Source organism: Mastomys coucha, unplaced genomic scaffold (assembly GCF_008632895.1).
Source record: "Mastomys coucha isolate ucsf_1 unplaced genomic scaffold, UCSF_Mcou_1 pScaffold16, whole genome shotgun sequence".
Taxonomy (NCBI): Eukaryota; Metazoa; Chordata; class Mammalia; order Rodentia; family Muridae; genus Mastomys; species Mastomys coucha.
In genome coordinates this window covers 48,366,296-48,380,482 of record NW_022196898.1, presented here as the reverse complement: position 1 = coordinate 48,380,482, position 14,187 = coordinate 48,366,296, and the positions used below count along the sequence as shown (strand labels likewise).

Sequence of the window (14,187 nt, the reverse complement as noted above, 5' to 3'; positions counted from 1 at the left end):
CCACCTTTGGTCTTCCTTCTTCTTGAGTTCCTTGTGGTTTGTGGGTTGTTCTTCCTGTATTCCAAACTCATGGGCTAATAACCACTTATCAGAGAGTGCATACCGAACAAACACGGTTTTATGGTTTGGGGAAGGGTCACCACAACATGAGGAATGGGTTCTATTAGCTGGTTGAAGCGTTAGGAAGGTTGAGAACTAAGGATCTGATGTGTCAAACAGCTGCCAGATGGGCTTCATCCATGCTCTCTACGTTCAGGAAAGAGTGACATTTCCTTGTCCCTTTTCAGTAGGCTGCCAAGAGCAATCAGGACTGAGAATCTCTGTGGCCATACAGATCCTCTGGGACCTGCTCAACCAGCCCCAGCCTGTCTGTAGTCTTCCTTCCTCTATCCCTCAGCTTTTATCTTCCATCCTTCGTAAGGCTGGAAGGAGGGTGGGGGATGGTGTTGGCTTTGTTGTTGGCTACAACCACAAGCACAAGTCTGAGTACTAGGCCCTGTGCAGGGCAGTGTTGCACTCCTCCTGTGGGGAGGATCAAGGGTGGGCCCCTTCTCTCTCTCTCTCTCTCTCTCTCTCTCTCTCTCTTTCTCTCTTTCTCTCTCTCTCTCCCTCCCTCCAAGATGGATAATGAACAAGGGCTGGGTGTGGGGATGAATACAGTGAGATCAATGAAGGTGTCACTCATTCTCACTGGACTACAAGCTCTGGATGGAGAGCAAGTCCTGTTGCTTTATTCATGACTTGACTATCTAGACCTTCAGCTACATGAGTGTGCTGGATAGTCTTATGTCAACTTGACGCAAGCTGAAGTCATCCGAGATGAGCGAACCTCAATTAAGAAAATGCTTCCGTAAGATCACAGGCAAGGGAGGTAGGCAAACCTGTAAGGCATTTTTAAAAATTAGTGATTGATGGGGGGTGTGCATCTAGCCCATTGATGGCAGTGTTATGACTGTTGTTATGGGCTGTTGGTTCTGGCATCTATAAGAAAGGCAAGCCGAGCAAGCTACAAGGAGCAAGCGAGTAAGAAGCACCCCTCCATGGCCTCTGCATCAGCTCCCCACCTTCAAGTTCCTGCAGGATGCCAAGGCTGAGCACTGGAGAGAGGGCTCCAAGTTCCTGCACGTTTGTTTATTTATTTATTTATTTATTTATTTATTTATTTATTTATTTTTTATTACAGCACTAGCAACCCTAACTAAGACAATGATACACAGTCAGTGTGGGCAGAACACCCGAACACTAAATGAATAGCAACGGTGTGCTAGGGAGTCTCCAACATATGAATAAAGGCCCCAGTTTGGAGAGTTAGGGAAATGGACATCAGTCTGAAGAGACAGAAAACAAAACCAACAGTAACAACAGCAAAAGCCCAGCCATGAAAGAGGTCAATGAGAAGCTCTATTCGTTTTTTATCTTGTTGTTACAATAAAATATTCGAGAAAAGCCACTTAAGGGAGGAAGGGCTTATTTTGGCTCAGGGTTTGAAGATGCAGTCCGTCCTGGTGGGGAAGGCATGGCAGCAGGAGTGTGCGGCAGCGGGAGTGTGCGGCTTCCCTTCATCTGCTGTCAGGAAGCAGAGAGTGATTGCTTGCGCTCAGCTTACTTTTTCCATCTTTCCACTTCCAGTGCTGTGTGGGACTTCAGCCCAGGGGTTGCTGCTGCCTAATTCAAGGTGTATCGTACTTCTTCAGACACACCCAAAAGTATTTTCCATGGTGATTCTAAATTCAGTCCATTGACATTGATTAACCATCCCAGATGCCCCGGGTGAAAACTGGGTGGGGATGATGAAGAGAAACCTGGAGATGACAAGAGTTTTCCTGCTGCAGAGACAGTAGGAGGTGGTGTGGGCTAGAGGAAGCTCCGGCTTGGCAGTAAAAAACAAACAAACAAACAAACAAACAAACAAAAAAACCGGGCAACAGTGTGTGAGCTCCTGAGAAGATGGAGACCTGTCCAGAGGATCTTATGGTAGGGTACGTCATAGTCATCTCCTGTACCCCTTTCAGGATGGCCTTCTGGGCTTCTCTCTCATAGTTTCTGGTAGTTGAATCTGCTGTCCTAACATTCTTTGAGCTAGTTCAGCACCCTGGCCCTTTCAATTTAGGTCCTGGCCCTGAGTCTCCGTCCCAGATGTTGGGTGGTTCCAGAGCAATGTTAGCACTGACCTTCCCGTATTGGCACCAGCTGCTTTCTGGGGAGAAGATGAAGGAGCAGGAGATGGTTCTGGATTTTGTGTTGCATGCTAGCCGATCCAGTCTGTTCACGGGAGAGAGGGGGCATGTGTGAAGGCACACTGGGAATATGAGATGCCAAGCCTAGCCTGAAGTAGCTGAAGTAGAGGTCTCTCCTAGCCACTCAGGCAGCCTGGATATGTCCCTTTGCCCATACAAGTTGTAAGTCAGGCTTGAGGAGAGCGGGAAGCAGGTTTCAGAAACGAAGTTGCCTGCATCAGCAAATTCCTGAGAAATGCTGGAATGAAGGTCGACATTCACATGCTTGGAATGAGAGAACAAAGCCAAGTGCCCAGAAAGGCCAGGCTCACAAGACATCTGACTGTATCTGCCCCAGCTCCTAATTCACTAGGAAGCCTGAACCAGCTGTAGAGTGGGACTAGCATCCTTATACGGGAGACAGGGAACCTGGCAATGTCTCCCAAAAGTATACATGACATCCAATGCTACAGTCAATGTCAAGAGACCTCAGACTAATCACCAACTCTCTGAAATTATAAAACTGCATGTGTAAACTCCAAACACTAAAACGCCCAATTCTACAAGGTTGATATATGGCTGTGCAGGGATGAAACACATGGGGAAGGATTGGGTGTTCTAATGCTACAATTTAGGGCCAGGAAACTCCTGCAGAGCAGCCGTGCCTGACGAAGGCCAGACCTGAGTTGATGTCACTTGCTCTTGAGAACCAGCCTAGAAAACAAGGCCGTGACACCTATCAGGACAGGAAGGTGATGATTCTGCTGGCTGGACTGTTGTAGGATTGACGGGGTCCCCTGAAGCAGAGGGTGTGATTCATAGATTCCGCCCAGATGGGCTTCCTTGTTTGTGGCTTGTGTGCCTTGGCCCAGGGCTCTCTCTCCTCTCTGCATCCTATTTCCCCAGTTGGTCCTGATTCTGGCCTTCCCTTTGGATGCCGAGGGCTGGGAATCTCATTAGGATCTCTGGTTCTCAAACTTGCCTGTATATTGAGGCGAGGCCCAGGAGCCTCCCTTTCTCAGTGGCTCTATACAATCTGTATTTTGAGAGCCCCTGTGTAAGATTCAGGTCTTTGTCATTTGACCAATTCCATACAACAGGATGCCAAGGCTGGGCACTGGAGAGAGGGCTCAACAGTTAAGAGTGAATAGTGCTTTTGTGGAGGACTTGGTTCAAGTTCCCAGCATCCACATTGTGTGGTTCACACTCTACTGTCACTCCAGCTCCAGGAGGCTGACCCTCCTTCCGACTTCAGAGGACACTTTCATTCATATGCATACTGTTCCTTCCTTCAGCCCTGCCCCCACCCAGACACAGACATCCATACACAGAATCTAAAAGAACTAAATATATAAATATATTTGAATCTGAAGATATATTATATTTAATCATATAATATTGCTATATATACATCTATATATAAGAAACTAAAATTAATTAATTGATTAAGCCTCTAAAACCATTCACACTCAGACCTGATACCCTTTCCAGGGGCTCTGGGAGGTCTCTGCTGGCTGGCGACTGCTGTATGACACTAAGTGTGGTTTCCAGCGTGGGCTCTTAGCATCTGCCTCAGCTGTAGCAGAGGCCCTGTCACAGGGGATTTTGTCACTCAGCTTGTTTCTTCCACTGTCCCTCCCTCACTCTCTCTCTCTACTTCTTTAGGTTCCTTCTTGGGGTAAGTGGTGCACTTAAATACCCTAGAGCTCTCTGCCTAACAGAGGGAGTCTCCCAGTCTCTCTCCCCAACCCTTCCCTTGGTATTCAGCCCTCAGGGCTATGTGGAGGCTCCTTCCTTGGGCAGGTCTATTTCCTCACACACAGGCCACTTGCTTTTGTGTCTCTGAGCCCTAGCTTCCACATGGGATCTCCACTACCCTGTACTTTACCTTGTGTGTGTCTCTGTGTGTGGCCATGACACCTTATCCGGATCGTTCGTTCCTCATACCTACGAACCCAACTACAAGGAAGGTCTCAGGGACCAGGATGACCATGACTGTGGGAAAGGTTTATTTTCTGGCTGGAAAGTACATAGGAAGCCGTCCTCTCACAAAGGGAAAGGCGGCAAAGGAGTTCAATCAATATTTGTTGAATAAAGGAACACAAAGGTCTCGCCATGATGTAGACTCAACAACCCTCCTCAAGGCCCCACGAGAGCCATGCAGGTATGCATGGAAAAAGCTCTTGATCCTTTGACCCAACGTGGGGCCACTGGAACCCCAAAGAAGGAGACTTCCAGTATGCTCCATGGCAGCTAGTATCCCAGCTCACAGTTACCGTACACCCAAGAAGGGCCCCGGGAATGGCGTGTTTTTGAAGGCAGTCCTGTACCAGGGGAACATCTCTGAGGCTAGAGTTGCAGGTGACAGCTTCAGTTTCAGTTAGTTAGGTGGGGGAAGAGGGGCTGTAGAGTAGAAGGCCAGACACGAGGAAGGAACAAGAGGCAACAATACAGCAGGAACTCTACACGGCAGTCTCCAGAACTTCCTGGTGATGGCTGCCCCTGGTCCGTTAATCATCAACTAGCATGGTGTCCCTTTGGCTTCCAAATGGTCAGTGAACTTGTGGCTAGGGAGCACTCCTTACCTCATCTAGACTATCCTCTGTGAGCACAGTGTGACTTCAGGCTAGGCCTGTCTGTTCAAGCAACCCTCAGCCCTTCAATCACCTGAGAACTGTGTCCCTCTTTGCCCCTCTGTCTGAGCCACCTCCTAAGCCAGACCCTACCCTGGCATGTCCTCATATCCATCCCCTTCTTGGCAATACCAGCAGTACCAGCATCCTATGCATTCCCCATCCTAGGCTGGTAGACAGCCCCCAAGCTCTCCAAAGTAGACATACAATGAGGGAAGGTTAGTGGAGGTAGGGACTTGTCCAAGAGCCCTGGTTAGGAAGGATAAGGTCTTGCTGAAGAAGGAAGATGCCTCCTCAAACAAGAATGGATAGGACCAATTGATGGTTTAGCTCTCTCCCATGGCAATTTGTCTAGTAATGGCCATATTTCCTGTTACCCTGGCTTGCTGACTCTGGAAGCCTGATGTATCACCATCTCCTGTCACCCTCTATGGCTTTCTTAGCCTCAGCATCCCAGAAGGTGGTGGCGACACCAGTACATCAGATGGACTGCTACAGAAAGAAGCTGTTGCAGAGTCCACAGGTGACCAAAATACAGTGCCTGGTATCTCTCTGAGTCTGTCCCTTCCCAGGGGAAGCATATTCTTGGACCTCTATGAGGGTGTGTGACATTTGGACCTTGTCTTTATGTCCATCTTAGATGTCTAGTGCTTCATGCTTGTGGTCTGATTTCACATTTGCTGTTCAAGAGGCTGTGGGAGGGTTAATTGAAAGATGCTAATGTTATCATTATTGCTTTGTTGTTGTTGTTGTTATTGTTACTTTGTCTGTGCCAAACTCTACAACAGGAGCTCAAGAAGTGTGGATAGGACAGACACAGTCCTTGCTCTGTGCAGAAAATGACATATGAGCCAACAAGTCACAGCACCCAGGGGCGCAAAAATACAGAGGACACTGTGTGATTAAATTTGAGGAGTGTCCTAGAAAGCTTCCTGGAAGAGGTGACATCAAAGATGAGTTTTAAAGAATGAATAAAAGTTCACTTATGATGTTTAGTAAAGGGTAGTTGGCAGCTGTTTCAAATCCAGCGAATAGGTTTTGCAGGGCTTGGGGGAGGGAACTGGAAGAACACAATGAATTCAGAGCTCATTAGCACTCAGAGCTACTGATCCTTGCTGGCTTATTGGAGGGGCCCCACGGTAGTGGGATGTTCATTTCAAAGGAGAATGGAGGCAACCCTTCTCCAGCTTTAACTATGTCAGTGAACATGCCTCAGAGTTCCACTTCCTACTAAACCTTTCCTTGTCCTTTTTTGTCTCACACTGCCCTCCCCTCTCTGGATCTGTCTTTTCAAGGGCATCGTGCTAGTGTGAGGTGCTAAGGACCATTCTTCCTCACACAGCAGGGCCTGAAGAGGTGAAGTGCTGGGAGCAGCTGGTGCTTGGGGCCCTTTGTCTGTGAGTGGCAAGCCTCTGGCATGGCAGAGTCAGGGGAAAGATGGGCAGGAGACATCCTTGCTCACTGTTGGTCAAGAGAGGCAGAATGGGACCCCCCCACTCCGACCCCCAGAGGGCACTGGAGCATGAGAATTGACAGGCAAGAACACAGCAGAGAAAATGGAGCCCAGGAAATGGAGCAAGCCTGGGATGGGACAGAGGCATCAGACAGATACCTGGGAGCCTGTTCCTTCGCATCCTCTCCGATGTACTTGGATGAGCTTCTTGTGAAGCCCATGTCAGGGAGAGGAAGTGGCTCTCTACAATAGTGGAATGGGAGGACTTTGGATTGTTTCCCCAAAACACTGTTGATGAGCTTGTCAGGTGTGACAAGCCTAAAGTTTTACTGAAGTTCCTCAGTAATCCTGGAGCTTGTCACAACGGTGTGCTGCGTTTTGAAACCATGACTGGCTCTGTCTTCATCCTGCCTCCATGATGGAGTTACAGGGAGGGGCTTGCGGGTTGTGGTCTTCTCTTCCTTATTTCAGAGTCGGCAAGCAGGTTATGAGGAGGCCATGGGCTGTGGATAAGGTCAATGAGTTGTCAAGTGTGGAGCAACTAGGAGCTATGTCCCTAACCACTGCACAGCGTGGCCACTGCCTCTGGGGTGCTGAGCTAGGCTCCTGGACCTTTCCCTTGCACTGTGGCAATTTGGTGGTGACTGAATAAACTGAGCCTCAGCCGTGGGTGGATTAGGAAAATGGGCTGCTGTTCTGGGCTTAGACTGTTCTGCCTGCCCTACCACACTGAGCAGAGACCTGGAAGCCCTGAGGTTGGCGTTCCCTCCTGGGGCTGGGAGGCACCGGACCTGACTCATTGAGGATATCCTTGAGATTAAGGAACTAAGATCCAAGGTACCTGCTTGTGGTCGAGGCAGCTGGCTCTCCTGGCCAGTCACTAATCCTAGTGAAATACTTGGTATTTCCAGTCATTCCGGCTGGAATTAAACTTAAATCAGTCCAGAAGAGCGCAGTTAGGAGAGTGTGAGCAAACCCATCCATGGAGCCAGGCATCCGGCCTGCCGGCTCTCACTTGTGAAATGCTGGGTCTGCCTCTCAGGAGCTGTGTGCAGGAGCCACAAGGAAGAGGGGGTTTCCTCTCTACCTCTTAGCTGTTCCCTACCTGGACCCCTCCTGCCTACCACATGGTCGGATCACATGACACTCAGCCAGCCGACAGCCAAGTCTAGAGATCTGGAATGGAACTCTCTTGTTCTGTTGCTAAGTCACACACATACATACACTTGAGGACAGGGAAGTAGGCAGGTTAATGAGGAAGACCACCCCAACCCAGTTTGCCTGAACCTGATTCTAGTACCTGCTGAGTGGCTAGGAGCCTGACAACCCTCTTAGCCTAAGCTTCCTTTTTTGGAACCTAAGGACAGTAATAGGCATCTTGCTGGATACTTTACTAAATGGGCTAATGTATACAGAGGTCTTAACAGCTGTGTGTGGTGGTGTGTTGTGAGCACTCTGTATCAGCTGTTAAGTGTGCCCTGGGTCTCAGTTTCCTCACTTGGGGTTGGGGGGTCACTCTTTCTGCTAGTGCTCCACAGCTGAGGGTAAACAAGATCCTGCTTTTACAGGACATCAAGCTCCCAGAGGAGGACCTAGTTGGAGGGACAGCATTACACATCCCACAAGCATCACCCTAATCCAACAGCTGCACAGAAAGGATATGTAAATATGCACTTTGTGTGCATATGGCTATATGTGCATATATACACAGGTTTATGTATATATATGTGTGCGTACATATATATGTTGAATATAAGTTTATTGATGTGCATCTGTATATGTGCATATGTGTGCATGCATGGATGTGTGTTCACATGTATATGAATGTGCGCTCATGAGCATGTCTGCATTAGCATGTAGGACTGTGCATATGCATATGTGTTTATGTGCACTGGGCATGGGTGTGCAAATGTTGAAGTTTGGTATTTTGATATGTATTGCAATGCTAAATACTGGCCCCTAAGGTCTGATCTGCCCCAAGGATGAGAGAATCAACACGAATCTACATGTAGACCTAAGTGACCCTATGAGACCTTGCCCCACAAGTTATCCCCGATTGGTGAATATAGATGCCTACAGCCTCTAGCTGGGAAGAATTGAGATAGGCAGAGCTTGGGGTTTCCAGGCTTGGGGTCTGAGGAGAACCACAAAGAGAGGGAGAAGGAGGAGAGAAGGAAGATACCGTGCGTTAGGTGAGTCATGAAAGCCCAGCCATGACGGCTGGCCAACTGCAGTTAAGAGCAGTCCAGACAGAACATGGAAAACGATAACTCAGGGTTCTTAATGGGGAAATAGATTCTAACAGCTTAGAGGGTAGAGATTCACCTGGCTCTAGTACTGATTAAAGCTTATTATAAATAATAAAAGTTGTGTGTTTTTTATCCAGAAACTGAATTATCAGGGTAAAAGCCCTCAGTTGAGGGTAAATAGTTTCTACAACATGAAAGTAAATGTGTGTGCATCTGGGGGAGAGCACAAAGAGACATCTAATTTGGGTTCTGTGTGGAGTACACCTGAGTTGGCAGTGGGAAAGACCCAGACCAAGAAAGGGGGGACTGGGGGAGTCTGTGAGACATATATAAGGACTCACACAGGATTCAGATAGCAAGATCTGATAAGTGAAAAGAGTTGTCAACCACATGGTGGTCCCAGGGTGGGAAGTTTTTGGGCCTTGCTGCTGCGGTCGAGGAAAGCAAAGCTCAGAGAAGCCAAGGAACTTGCCTCAACTGAAGCTTGAGTCTCTGACCTCAGGCTGGCCTCCGAGCCCTGACCTGCCTCTGGGGAGAAAGAGAGACATGCCGTGATGTGTTAAGCCTCTGATCCTCACTCTACCCAGCTCCATGTAGAGGAAGGGCACTGATCCTCATGCCAGGAAAGCTGTGCTGAGTATTGCTTGCCCATCTGCCAATTACCTACCCAGGCCAGGGTCCCACCTAGGAAAGGCAGGGTAGCACTGGGGCTCAGAGTTAAGAGTTGCAGTGCCAGCACCTGCAATGTGCTGTGTAGTGCTGGGTAAGTCATTGCTCTGGTTTTTCTCATTTGTGAAATGGGATCCATAGAGTTGCTATGGATAAATGGCTCCCAGAAAGACACCGAACTCAAAGGAAGGGGACTGCTATGAGAATAACGTGAGCTCGCACAGCTGAGACTGTAGGATCCAGTGTAGGAAGATCTGCAGAAATGGGGTCAGGCTATATTCCTGGTTGCAGTTATTATTCAGGTCCGTTTCCCATTTGCAAGGAGCATATCTTTACCCCACTGACCTTGGGCTTGACCACATGACAGGCTTCAACTGCAGGGGTGTGAAAGGACAAGGTGTATTCTAGATCTCAGCAGAAGCTTCAACACTGACATGCTTGCTTTTTCTCCTACCACGAGAATGGCTGGATCCCAGTTGTGGTGGCTCCTGCAGCCTGCACAGCAGGAAAGGAAGGAGTCATGGGGTAGGACCACAAGAACCATCATTGGCAGCCTCCAACATGGATGTCCATGAGAAATGCACTTCATTTTACGAGCCACTAAGATTTGGAGTTGCTACTTAGCACTGTGAAACTGACATATGCGGAGAATATGATTAAGAAAGATCTCTCTCCTCTCTCTCTCTCTCTCTCTCTCTCTCTCTCTCTCTCACACACACACACACACACACACAGAGAGAGAGAGAGAGAGAGACAGAGACAGAGAGACAGAGAGACAGAGAGAGAGACAGAGAGAGAGAGAGGGAGAGAGAGAGAGAGAGACAGAGACAGAGACAGAGAGACAGAGAGACAGAGAGAGACAGAGAGAGAGAGAGAGAGACAGAGAGAGAGAGAGGGAGAGAGAGAGAGAGAGAAGCCTTGCAGCTTTATTTCCATAAACTGTTGCATTTGTTGTTTACACTTGGTAGGACCCTGGAGAGATCTGGCTGCCCTACAGGGTCTCCTCACTGGTTGTCCTATCCCAAGGGCTCTTTCTTTGCTCCTGGCCTGGATTCCTGAATTGTCACATTGAGCAAGGCCAAGCAATCCTTTGCATTGGTTCCTGGCCTGTATGCTTTTCCTGTACACTGTGGTGTGAACAAGGAAGCAGGCCAACATCAGCACCCAATGTAGACCAAGGGAAACATATTCCAGCCTCCGGTTGGCTGAGCTTCCCCTCCCATGGGGCTTCTCTCCAGAGCCAGGTCCATAAACTTAGCGAGCAAATGGTTTGTCACCATAACCTATCCAACTTGGAGAGGTTTGCCTAAGAGGGGGCCCAACAAGCAAGGGCCAAGGATGAAGTTATCCTTCTGTCCTCCAGCGCAGTAGTCCTCACAAGTGGTCGGAGAGGGCCTGGCAAGCACCGCCATCTTGCTGTTTGGAAGAGAGTTTGTGGATGGATTCCGACCTCACTGGGCAGAGCAAATTTCCACTGGAAGTGACTTCCAGCCAGGAAGCAAAGCAAACATCTGGTTGTGCAGTCCTCTTCTCTTTGCCAGGCAGTCTCCCCGGGGATTCCAGGCATTTATTCCACCTCCTCTCCATTTTCTTTCCATACCATCTTGGCTTTGGCATCCTTCAGCATCCCTCCCATCCAGGGAACCATTCACAACCTCACTCCTGGCCTAAGAAGAAGTTTTCCTGTGGTGTTCTGTGGTCGAGATCCTGTAATTTACCACCCTGTGCTTGCCAGCTCTCCTTGCATTGAGGACTTCTGAGAGCATCTTGGTTCAGTGTAGTGGCTCTGAGTCACTGTCACAATCTTTTGAGAATCAGCCCCCAGAGCCGACAATACCTAACAGTCACTACCTCCTAACAAGTGTGCATTTTATCTCTGGGTTGCCTATGGACCTGAGGTATTTTCAGCAGCTATGGGGGCGGGGGGTACCGGCTATGTCTGAGGCTCAGGGGGCCTCAATAGGACTGAATATATGGCCTCTCAGTTCCTCACCAATCAGCCCACAGGGATCTGTGCCCTGCTTACATGTTAGCACCCTCCATTTTTTGGCTCTCCGTTTGTCTTTGTCCTCCTTGTGACTCGGTTTCTCTCATTTGCTTCTATTCAAAGTTGCCCCCCCCAATCTCTCTGTCATCTTCCCTGTTTCATTTCTCCTTGCTTGTGAGATCCGAAGCTTTGTGGTACTATCATTTCCCATTATCTCCCATGGGATTTCTCAGCTCTGGCCCAATTTGCTTCAACTATTGCTCAACAGTTGTCCCTTGTGGATGCCTTGTCAGTCACCTCCAGGTAAGACCATTTCCTCTACCTGATACTCAAGTACCCATGCCATCATCCCATTTCTCCTAGGAGTTCTTCACTTACCCTCCCCTTCAGGGTTCTCCTGGTCCCTGCCAAATGGGACCATGCACATGGTTTGAGCAGCTCTGTTTTCCAGGTGTCATCTTTACACAACTCCTCCATAGAGTGTGAGCCATCACGCCAGCATCCAAAGAAGTGTTCTCTTTCTGAGGTTCAGCCTCCACAGACACAGAAAAGAATGAGATGGGAGGAGAAAGCGGTCTAGGAGCCAGGATTAGCTCAAAAGCAGCAGCACTGTTTGTGAAATCAGATCATGGCACTCCTCTGTTCCAAGCCCTACCAGGGTTTTTGTCTGAACCAGGATCGTAGTACCCTCTCTGTGGCTTGGAAGTGCTTACCTGTATCCTGCAGGTTGTTGGCTTCTCTAACATCTCAAGTTACATGCCTCCTGGTCCACACAACTCCATCACCCTAGCTTTTATTTTCTCAAAGCTACCAGCCAATCAACAAGATTCATATAGTAGGAACTGGGTGCTTCATTTCCAAAGCACCTGAAATAGTGCTTCATAAATAGAGATGTTTGTTTAATGCCCTGTGTCTTGAGTGAGTAGTTTATATGTTGATGTGAACAGAAGTGTGCTTTGATGTGAATTCTCCAAAGAGTTATATGTTTAGTACGGTGGTCTTGGAAGATGGTAGGACCTTTAAGGGATGGGTGGAGTCTACTGGGAAGTCACAAGACATCCTTCTTCCTCTCTCCAGTTGTGTCTTGAGATTGTCTCATTGCTGCTTGTCTGCCATTCCTGTATCGTTTGCCATGAGGTCATGTAGCCAAAGGGGTCCTTGCCAGAGCCTGAGCTATGGTATGTAGACCTTCAGCCTCCCAAACTATGTTAAGCAAACCTCTTTTCTTCATAAGTATCCAGATTGGGTGTATTTTGTTATAATAAAGAAAACCAGGCTAATCAAAGGTGAGAAATCATTAGGTATAGTCACTAAAGCGATGCTGGCTTGGCTAGACTGGGAAATGGAAGGAAATATTGGGAGATATTTCTCAGGCCAAAGGCGCCAGAGTAGGAAGTTTGAATGAACCTGAAAACCTCATTCTGAGGTGTGTGTGTGTGTGTGTGTGTGTGTGTGTGTGTGTGTGTGTACAGGTGCATATATTTCCCACGCATATGTAGAGGTCAGAAGATATCCTTGGGTATCATATTTTGTTCTCCACCTTGATTCAGACAGAGCTTTGTTGCTCTCGGCTGCACAGGCCAAGCTCGCTTCAGCAGAGTCTCCTGTCCCTGTCTACTATGTCACTACAGAAGCACTAGAATTACAGATGTGCTGCCACCCCTCGCTTCACAAGGGTTAACTCAGGACCTCACATGTGTGCAGCAAATGTCTGACCCAGCCCTGAAGCCCAGTTCTTTACAAGCTTTTGGGTTATTTCACCGAGGAAAGAGAATTTGGCAGCCACCAACAAGGCAGATTGATCTATGAGAAGTCTGGAAACTGGGGCACAGGTCAGGAGGCCTAGGAAAATACCCCAGGCTTAGCTAAGGTAGTATCCTGTGGATCGGGCAGGCTGGTGAGAAAGGAGAGGTTCAGAGTTCAGGAGAACCAGCAGGATTTGTTTGTGCGGTGGAGAAGGAATCAAGTCTAGGAATATGGGGAGGCTTGCTCTCCATCTGTGATGGCAAATTTTATATGACAACTTGACTGGGCTGAGGGATGCAAGGTAACCAGTAGCACAGGTCTGTGAGGGTCATCCAGAGGATGTTAGCATTTTAATCAGCTAGAGGAGAATTCTTACCAGTGTGGACAGACATCCAAGCCTGGGGTAGCCTGAAGATGATCTTCTGTCTTCTGGCCTCAGACTTCTGAATTCCACGTTTTAGGAGTTTGGATTCAGAGACTTAATGTATCAGTAGCAACCCGGGTCCTTAGGCCTCTGACTCATTCTGAATCAAACCACTGGCTTTTCTAGTTCCCCCAGGCAGGATATCATGGAGTGTCTTGGCCTCCATAGTCAGGTAAGCAACTTCTAGAATAAATATATACATCTATGTCCTATTGTTTCTGTTTCCCTGGAGAACCTGGGCTAGTTCTATACTCTCTCAAAGACAGGAGGATGGCAAGACGCTGGGGCCAAGGTTGAATCTGGGACATGGGCAATCATCAGAGCAGGAATGCAGAACAACAACCTTGCCAGTGTGAAATGGATTTACTCTCCAATAGCTCTGAATCCTTTTGTTGTCTCCTAGCTTGCTGACCATGGTGGTTTGAATGAGAATGACCCCCAAGGACTCATATATTTGAATGCTTATTCATCAGGGAGCGGCACTACTTGAGAGGGATTGGGAGGTGTGCTCTTGTTGGAGGAAGTGCATCACGTCACTTGGGGCGGGCTTTGAGGTTTATTCCTTGGATTTGGATATAGAACTCTCTTCAGCACCATGTCTGACTGCATGCCACCATGCTTTCTACCGTGATGATCATGGACTAAACCTCTGAAACTGTAAGCCAGCCTCAATTAAATGCTTTCTTTTATAAGAGTTGCCATGGGCTGGGCAGTGGTGGTGGCTTGCCTTTAATCCCAGCATTTGGGAGGCAGAGGTAGGCAGATTTCTGAGTTCGAGGCCAGCCTGGGCTACAGAGTGAGTTCCAGGAC

General features: G+C 48.4%; 1 long non-coding RNA gene across 1 annotated transcript; it reads right to left on the bottom strand.

Annotated features, from left to right (window-relative positions):
* Positions 1 to 6,605: 6,605 nt before the first annotated feature.
* LOC116094207 lies at positions 6,606 to 7,453 on the bottom strand. The gene is made up of 2 exons (XR_004119996.1): positions 7,144 to 7,453; positions 6,606 to 6,805 (listed from the first exon to the last, which is right to left on the bottom strand). It is a non-coding gene; the product is annotated as an uncharacterized LOC116094207 (long non-coding RNA).
* Positions 7,454 to 14,187: the final 6,734 nt, after the last annotated feature.